This window comes from Mustela putorius, unplaced genomic scaffold (assembly GCF_011764305.1).
Source record: "Mustela putorius furo isolate JIRA1106 unplaced genomic scaffold, ASM1176430v1.1 tig00003845_pilon_pilon_pilon, whole genome shotgun sequence".
Taxonomy (NCBI): Eukaryota; Metazoa; Chordata; class Mammalia; order Carnivora; family Mustelidae; genus Mustela; species Mustela putorius.
Window position 1 is genome coordinate 52,085,685 of NW_025421998.1, and position 9,933 is coordinate 52,095,617.

At 35.4% G+C, this 9,933-nt stretch overlaps 1 protein-coding gene across 1 annotated transcript in view; it reads right to left on the reverse strand.

The window, feature by feature from the left end:
* MACC1 (MET transcriptional regulator MACC1) overlaps positions 1–9,246 on the reverse strand; it is a 58,115-nt gene extending 48,869 nt beyond the window's left edge. Inside the window, exon 1 of the mRNA XM_004743371.3 lies at positions 8,795–9,246. The gene's annotated coding sequence lies outside the window, so the exon portion shown is untranslated. The remainder of the gene's footprint in view (positions 1–8,794) is intronic.
* Between the last annotated feature and the right edge of the window lie 687 nt (positions 9,247–9,933).

Here is a 9,933-nt window from a genome sequence, read left to right on the forward strand (position 1 = left end):
TTTTTTTATAACCTAGAAGTGAGAAAGGAGCTCACGAACTATAAAAATATCCCCAATTGGGATTTTAGTCAGATACCTCTTTTTGTATCTCCAATCAATTGTCTTAGAATCTTAGCCAAAATTTTCAGTTTAATATTCTATTACTTTGCAAAAATGACCACTGTAGCTATGTTAATAGTTAGAGACTTCAAAGCACATAACAACTTTCAATAGGAGATTAGTTCGTAAGTTTTGACATATCTATAATGTTGTGGTAAAAAAAAAAAAAGTGTGTATCTTCGTATGTGATGATATGAATCAATCATCAAAATATTGAGTAAAAAAAAAAGTAAGGACTCCAAATACTCCATATGTTTAGAATATTGATAACTGAAAGAATTCAGAGGAAACTGCAAACTGCTGTGCTTCTGAGGTCAGAATTTGCAGATGAGGAATCTGAAACCTGGCGTTTTAACTTACTTTTCATTCTCTAAGCTTGTATATTATTTTTTCTTGTGAGTAAGAATAACTTTATGTTTTTAAAATATCTTTGCAAATATATTTGGACAGATATTAAAGCCTCTCTTGATTGTTCAGTTTTTAAAAATACTATTTTCAAGTCTCTCTACCTGGCACAGTCTCTAACACCTTTTTATCAGCCCTAGCTTCCCAACACAGATTTGTCTAAATGCTAGTCTGAATGAAATGCGCTACCTAAATAACTGGCCAGCTTATTTATAGCATCAACCTTTGGAAACTTGACTGAAACACCAAAGATAGGATAAATGAGTCTATATTTTTGAGTAAATAGGTCAGCTGTAACAAACATGCTTTCTTTTCCCAGGAGAATACAGAAAAACAGACTGGATTACAGGTATTACATTAAACTACATTCATTAAGTTTGTAAGCTACATGTAAATACAGAGGGATTTACTTAACATCTGGATTATTTGAATCTTTATATTCGAAGACAATTTTTTACTGAATTTTCAGTATATTGAAATAATCCAAAAAAGAGAATCACCCACTGAGAGGTCTCTGTTGGAGACATGCTACTTTTCAATCACACAAGGTTATGGCCTGCTTCTATAGCTTAGTCTGAGGGTCTAGAATTAAATTTAGCTATAGATATGAAAGAGAAACTTTTAGTAAGTAAAAAGAAAATTTGGTATATGAACTGATATGTGAATTAATACACCTTATTTCTTTCGAATGACAAAAAGTAAGAAGAGAAACCCATATAAAATTTTGCCTTTGGTAAATTTTCATGAAGTTAAACTGGTTAGTTTCTAGTAATGTCATTTTGGTTATGATATATTTCTTGTAACTTCAGTCAGGAAGACAAATCGAAAGCCATGTTATAGAATTAAACAAAAGTAAGTATTTAACTCCATGCAAAAGGAAAGAAGAAATTAAGACAGAAAAAAAGAAAAACAACAACAACAACCTAGAAGACAACAACCTAGAAGACAACTTCAGTCAGGAAGACAAATCGAAAGCCATGTTATAGAATTAAACAAAAGTAAGTATTTAACTCCACGCAAAAGGAAAGAAGAAATTAAGACAGAAAAAAAGAACAACAACAACAACCTAGAAGACAGTGTAAGTCACAGTATTACGAAAGATATAAATATTCCAAAAACGTTTTTCCAAGACAAAGCAAATGTTGCAAGCAACCTGGATCCCAAAGGTCTTCCATGGTCCTCTTCCTGATTGTACTGCCTGCCACTGATTTGGTCATGACCACGGCTTCCTAAAACTCCCTTTCCTCTACTTTCTTTCATTAATATCCTAGTGGTTTTCCTGCTATTGCTTTGATCATTCCTTCCATGTTTTCTTCAGTGACTCCAACTATGTTACCTGTTTATTTAAATATTGTCCCTGATTTTCTTGGTTTTTTCACTCTCAGAGATCTCTTTGAGCTATTCCAGCCTTCCCCATGATTCTATGTCCCATTTTTATAGGAAAAACTCACTGATCTTTGTCTCTAACCTAGATCTCTGCCCTGAGCTGCAGAACCTTAACAGCCCCTTCAGACTGTCTCAGTGTGAATGCTGCCATACCCTTGTACATCTCCATATGTCCCTCAAATCAACATATCGATAATAGAACTCAGCTCTCTTTCCTTATTTTCACCAACAAAATTCCTGTTTCCCGCCCCCCCCCCCAGAACTCTGTTGATGGTTTTGCAATCTTCTCAGTTATATCAGATAAAATCTTGGAGCCTCTTGAACTCCATCCTCTCTCACATATATCATGTCCATCTACTCGGTAAACCTTCTTGCCACATCTCTTTCTATCTAATGCTATGGCAACTGCCCTGAGTTAGTCTTTATTACATCCTTTATGGAGCCTTAATCCCCTCTCCATTGCACTAGCCTTCCATTTCTTTTTCTCTTCTTTTCCTATGCTATTCTGCCCACTGCATGAAAGTCATGTCACTGAACACAGGTCTAGTAATAGCATTCTTGGTGTCTGACCTGGCCACTCTGTTGAAACTGCTCTGGGCAACACTACCACAGAAATGTAAAGGCCACCTTTCATTCTTGTTAGGCTTTGCTTTGACATGTGACACTGTTAACTTCTCCCTTGTTGGAAGTTTTCCTTTGTCTTCACTCACTTTTCTCCTATTTTTCTGGCCTGTCCTTCTCAGTCTCCACTATGGCTGTTTCTTCCTCTAATTAAGCCTTCATGTTTTATGTCACAGGACACCACTATGAGCCCCCTACTCTTCTCATTCTGCAGTCTTCAATACCTCTGGGAGATCCCACCCACAACATGGAGTGAACATTCAACACTTTTGAAACCAGAAAAAGCAAATAAATGCTATTCTGTAAAAGACTGTACCCATAGATGAAGGTATAAAGGTGTGGTATACACACACATACACACACACAAAGGAACATTACTTGGCAACAAAAATGTGAATTTGCTATGCGTGACAATATGATGGACCTAAGAGGGCATTATGCTAAGTGAAATAAGTCAGAAAGACAAATACCACGTAATTTCACTTATATGTGGAATCTAAAAAACAAAATAAATAAACCAACAAACAAAAACAGGATGAGACCTATAAATACAGAGAATATCTGATGGTTACCAGAGGAGAGAGGAGTGGAGGATTGGCAAAATGGATGAAGGGGAGGGGAGATACAAGCTTCCAGTTATGGAATGAGTAAGTCATAGGAATGAAAGGTACATACTAGTCTGTGGTAATATAATACGGTTGCATGGTGACAGACAGTGGCCACACTTGTGAGCATACCACAAATGACAACATCGTATAACCAAAAATAATGTAACATTGTATGTCCACTGTACTTAAATTGAAAAAAAAAAAAAAAGACTAAACTCGGTTGTTAAATTTCTTCAAGCAATTTTCTTTATCCCAAAACCACCTTGGACTATCTCCCACTGTGGCCTTCCCAGTCCTCACTACACTTTTCCAGGCTGGATTAGGCATCTCTATCCTGTATAAAACCCTGTTTTAGTTCTCACACTGTATTATCAATTTTATATACTTATTTGTCACTTCCTTTGTAATATGAGCTCTGCCATCTCTACATCTCCAGTACAAGCAAAGCACAGGCAGAATAAATGTTTACTGAATAAATTAATGAATAATGCAACTCACCTCACAGTGACTCATACTGATTTCTCACTGCCTTCAGAAAAAAGTACACATTTCTAGGACCAACATTTGAAAATCATTTGTAATTAGACACAACCTGTCTTTCCAGTCTTGTTCTCTTTGTTTTTTTGCCCCCAGTACCCCAAATACTAAATCTCAAAGCACATCTGTCTATAGGAAGGGATAGTGCTTTTCCTGTTCAGTTCTGTATCCCAGAACTTAGCTCAGTGCCTCACAAAATACAGTTGTTCAGAAATTATTTGTTGAATTAATTAGATAAATTAACTTCACCAAATATATCTCCTACTTTCTACTTCCTCATACTTTATAAAAAGCCACTCCCTTCCTTTTCATGCCTCTTCTTTTCTCTCATCTCCAAGGCTCAGTAAAGTTTGATAACCTATAAGGGTCATTTTCCAATTTACCTAGGCAAAATTAAATTAAATTAAATATCCTCTTGATATAATTTAAATATTGACTAGATTTTAACTTTTTGCAAATTAAGGATTATGATACCTTAATGTCTCTCTTTCCAGTCTGTTCCCACCTATCCTTTCTCACCTGTCCTAACTGGAATAGACTGAGTGTATATTAAATCCACCAAGCCTACTTACCAACTGTTGATGCAGTATTTCTGTGAGTTGGTTTCTTCATCTCTAAAATTGGTATAATACATTATCTGTCCCCAAAATTAGTTAAATAAGACAATGTAATTAAAGTGCTTAGGACAGCCATGGTAAGCATTCAGTGACATTAATAGTGTTAATATTATCATCATCATTATTATTAGTCTCTCACATAGGTTGAAAAATAAGAAAGTTGATTTGAAATCAAATTTTACACTATATTTTAGAGACTGGAATGTTCCAAAAATATCTTAGATGCTCAGATGCCACAAGTGTCTGGTTTTCCGTTACATCTGGAAAGACTATTTATTTAGAACATTTGAGATAAATAAGTGTGTTGAAAATGGAGAGAAACAGCTCCTCTCATTTATTTTGGCCTGGAATAAAATGTCGTATAAACATTTTGGAAAGCAATTTATTATCAGTATCTCATAAAACTGAAGATGCATATGCCTATGGCTCAGCAAATCTATTCCCTGAAACAGTCACTACAGTAATTCTTATATTCCTACCCAAGTGCATATGTAAAAAATACTTATTTTAGTGTTACTTATGATAGCAAAATACCACATAGCTATGAAAATGAATAAGTTGTGCTACAAAATCAACATGGATTCATCTCCAAAGTGCAATGCTGAGAAAAAAGAGCAAGTTGCAGATAAATAATATATATGCTAACGTTTATATAAATTTTTTTTAGACATTCTAAACAATGTTATATACTGTTTGTGGATATATTCACATAGTGGCAGGAAGAAGAAAAACACACAAATAAAAACAGAAGAATAAATGCATACAATGGAGAGATAATGTACAAAGATGGGACAGTAGCAACCTCTGAGGTGGGAGAGTAGAGAACAGGATAAGGGAAAGTGCTGTATATATTTTTTTTAATTTCTAATATCTTATTGTTTAAGCTGAGAATCTTTGTGATATCTGCCTATCCTTAAATATCTATCTACTATGTATTTTATATATTAGGGAAACATCCAAATTAAGTGCCCTTCTCAGTAAAAGGAGAGACACAGAAAACTCCACTTTAAAATACATAGAAGTCAAACCTGGTAACTATTCTCCTGGCTAAAGATGAAGATATTCTCATGAAAGACCCAATAAAGGAGTCTCATCTCTGAGCAAGATGATGACTATAATAATTAAGAGATAATTCTCCAGAGAAAATAAAATCTTAGGAGGAAATAGTCAACCTCCTCTCCGTTGTTCATCCATGCTCAGATTATTAAGTCCTATGCCCAAAGCACTCTGCCTGCATTCATGTGCCCACTGCTCCAAACCACTTACAAGCCATTCCTTAGATGATCTTCCTAGAGCACGACTTTCACCATGTCCCTGAGTCAGGACACCACATAGAAGCTGAAGTCCAGATCTTTTTAAAGCTCCCACAATCAACCTTATTCCAGCACCGTTATCCAAAGATATTCATAGAATACCAAATGTCCTTCCTTCCAAGCTATACATAAATATAACTGATTCCATTTCACTTCCTAATTTTTGTATTTGACAGTGCCTCTATTTCAATGTTTCCCAAACTTCATGCATTCTGGCACCTTTTCATGATTTTTCCATTACCAAGTATGATCTGAACTATTTTTTACTTAATATTCTCTGTAAATCCACTCTGATTTTAGCTCAGATAAGTATTATAAAAATAAAGATAAATAAAAAATAAGTATAAATACAAATTTATTTAAAATAAAGATAAGGATAAATAAAAATTTATGTATTTAAAAATAAAAACACATTTCTAGCAGTATCATAAATGGATTAAAAAAACAGTGTCTATTGGAATAAATAGGCAATACATACAAAAATAAATGTTATTCTAAAAGTTAAGTTACAATTAAATACCTTTTGCCTGCTAAAATCATTGACCCTGTTACTTTATAATTCTTACAAAGGAGAATTAAAAACAAGTGTTGGAAGCGAGTGTTAGTTGAAGTCATATCAACAACAGTAATTAAACTCTGTCCTTGAAAACTGGAAAGAAATTTGAAAAACATGCTAACTTCCCTCACAGCATTACTCAATGTTATTGATTGTTCATTCTATCTACTTCCTAAAATCATTTCATCCATGTGAAGTTTGGGGAATACTGCTTTAGATGAGATAGGCTCTTCATTTTTTTCCTGCCTTCCAGGTCTGGCTAAAGCTCCACACTTCCCGGGGTGTCCTCATAATATTCATTAGGTCATGGCCTTCCCTTTCTTGGCTATTCTGAGTCTTTTCACTCCATTCTGCTTTTGATGGGCTCAGATAAAAGTTTGGAAGTTTGTATCTTCTAATCTCTAATGATGACAGTTCAAGCAAAGATTTCTGGCATTCCTTTTATCCCCTGATATTAAGCATCATATATTCTAAGAAGTGGGAATTAATGAAGGGTGATGCCACGAATGGTAGTCATGATTAGTGGATTAGCACTTCCTCCCTTTAATTATTTATGAATATATTTCTCTTAGAGTAGATCAGGATCCCCTCAAGGACTAAGTCTCAATTACTTTAACTCCAGGGTCCTGCCCAGTGGGAGAACATTGCAGGATTGCTAGAAGTAGTTGTTAAATAAATAAACGACACCTCCTAGACAAAGTAGGCCAGAGACAGCATTCAATAGCAAAAACAGTGGTCTCTTTTGGCAAGTATTTATCAAGTACTTCTGCGGCTTTCCCTCTGCTGTATTTTCATTCTGATGTTACCTGGATTTCCTGAGGTAGCTTCCGAGAGGATTTAAATTTATGCAGTGTATTACATGTAAAACCTTGCACACTTGTCACAAACAGGTGTTGCTATGACCTTCGGTTATCACTAAATACCCTAGGGGATAGTCTTAATAGCTAGGAATGCATATGGTCTTTCAAGAAAGGATTTTCAGAAGTTCAACAATGACAAACTTCCAGGATTCAAATCAAGAGAATTCCAAGTTGCCTTTTGTCCTCCAAATAAGCTAATACATTTTAAGATAACGTGGCATTTAACAGATCTTGTCTTGACAGTCTGTTATTTCTAAGACAAAAGACACATAAAAATAATCTGTTTATAAATAAGCTACAATGAAGGTGAGAAAACCTGAATAAATAATGCAATTGAGATATAATTAATAATTATGACTTCTTAATTCCTAGATTCTATACAGTACCCATAAAATTATATTGAATATCACTATTATGAATTAGAGATAATCACATAACTAAGTTAAGGAGAGTATTATTAAAAGATGACCATTAAGGTGGAGACAACTTCAAGAATATACCAGAAATTCATCATCATCACTATTTATTATTGGAATGTAAAAAACAGATACTAACATAGGTGACCCAATATCAATCTTCTGAAAATGGACTTAGACATTTTTCAAGAGTGAGGGATATATTAATAAACTGGAGGTACCAGAATTTTCACCACATGCTCTTTGATCTATTTTTTTAAATTGTAGTGAAACACATAACATAAAACTTATCAACTTGACCATTTGTAAGTGTATGGTTTAGTGTTAAGTATATTTACATTGTGTGCAACCAATCATCAGAACATTTTCAAATTGCAAAACCGAAACTCTACACCCATTAAACATTTCCTATTTCCCCTTCCCCAACCCCTGGCAACCACTATTCTGCTTTCTGTTTCTATAAATTTGACTGTTCTTAATACCTCATATAAGTGGGATCACCAGGGCGCCTGGGTGGCTCAGTGGGTTAAAGCCTCTGCCTTCGGCTCAGGTCATGGTGTCAGAGTCCTGGGATCGAGCCCCGCATCGGGCTCTCTACTCAGCGGGGAGCCTGCTTCCTCCTCTCTCTCTCTGCCTGCCTCTCTGCCTACTTGTAATCTCTGCCTTTCAAATGAATAAATAAAATCTTTAAAAAAAAAATTTATAAGTGGAATCACCTTATCACATTAAAAAGTTTATTTAATCTGTTTTTGAAGATTAGTTGAAAATTAGGAAAAAGTCAAACTTATCCTACTTCAGTTATTATCTAATCAACTACTTAGTACGATGCAAATTTCATCTATTAACCCAATGAGGTAGATTTCATACCAATTCCACAAATGAGGAAACTGAGGCTTGACCAGGTGAAATATCTACCTAAGGCCACACATCTGATAAGTAGTGGAGCCACCAAATTCAACTTTATCTGACTTCAGTGTCCATAGTCTTCAACTCACTTGGTTGTCTTTTAAAACAGTTAAAAGTTTTCAGAGGATTTCAACCATCTATGTATATGAAGCAAGCCAGAAACAGGGGTGTGTGTGTGTGTGTGTGTTTCTAATTTGACTTTGAATGTTGCATATCTTCTTCCTCTTTTTATGAATTATTTTATTCTAGATTATTTCTCGAGTTATCATTCTAGCCTCTCAAAGTTTATTCTTATACCATGTCCTACAAAATCACTGAATATCAGTTACCTTCCTTTTTTTCTTTCCAAGCAGGACTTACGCTGGAAGAAGCATTTAATTTGTTCAATTCTTCTGGAAATTACATGGTTTCCTAGTGTGTACTACGTAACAGTAGTGAAAAGATATTAATTTTTTAAGAACAACACTTACAGTTGTGGAAATGAACCCCAGCTTCTTCAGTTCAGGAACATCATTTTTGTGAATGGAAGTCACTCTACCAAAACCCAGGACTCTCTTCAAATGTGTCTCCCTCTGTGTGTAGTGGCTGAACTGCTGCTTATCGAGCCACCTGGGACTATAAGTCCTCCCACTGTGACTCCAAGGTTGCCCAACCAGAAACCCTAAAAGGCAAAAGAACTACAATACCCACAATTCAGACTCCTCACCTGAAACCAGGAGAAGAGGGTGGATGGTTACAGTTTCACTCTAGGGAAAAAGGTTATATAAATAAAAAGCAGAACAGTAAAGCAAAGCATTAAAACAGTCAGGTCAGGTGGGAATATGTAAGAATAATTTGTAAATATAGACCTATTTCTATAAAAGGAAACAAAAGTGGTTTTATGTTTGCCAAGGAATGAGACAGCTCCCTAGGTATAGGCAAGGACTCAAAACTCCTCACGCAAACAAATCCTCCTGTAGAGGTGGAACCTGCCCCGCCAGATTCTCTTTGAGTGAGTCAGAGCTGAGGATGCCTCACTGCCTGGTGGAGCCTGTGAATGAGAGCGTCCCTGGTGTTCTCCTACATATGCACTGTGATCTTCACTCAGAGATGTGACAGACACAGTGGAGATCTTTGACCTTTCATCTGACAAAAATGCCCTGGATTTTTTTTTTTTTAATGTGCTTTCAAAAATGTGAGCAAAATGGAATCCCTTTTTGATATTTCCTTCCATTTTCTGATTTTGTGTTATCCTTCTGTATATTCTAGCATTATTTCTGATGGCTTGAAATTCAAGGACAAGAAAATTGAAGGGAAAAAAAGAAAAATGGATTTTTAAAACTTAGGTAAAATGAAAGGTGCAATGATTGTTTCACTTCTTTGCAACTCTGGGAAAAGAGAATGTTAAAAAAAAAAAAAAGAAAGAAAGAAAGAAAGAAAGAAAGCAAGCAAGCAAGCCAAGGAATGTGTTTCCTCCATTTGCTCACATAGCATCTTTTTCTAGACTTTCATTTCCTCTTAGACACAACCCAGAAAATGGATATAGACAAGCCCTGGCTTGCCCTGAGCCCCAAAACATAATGGAAAGATCCACCTAAAATATGAAGATGGTAGGGTACCTGGGTGGTTC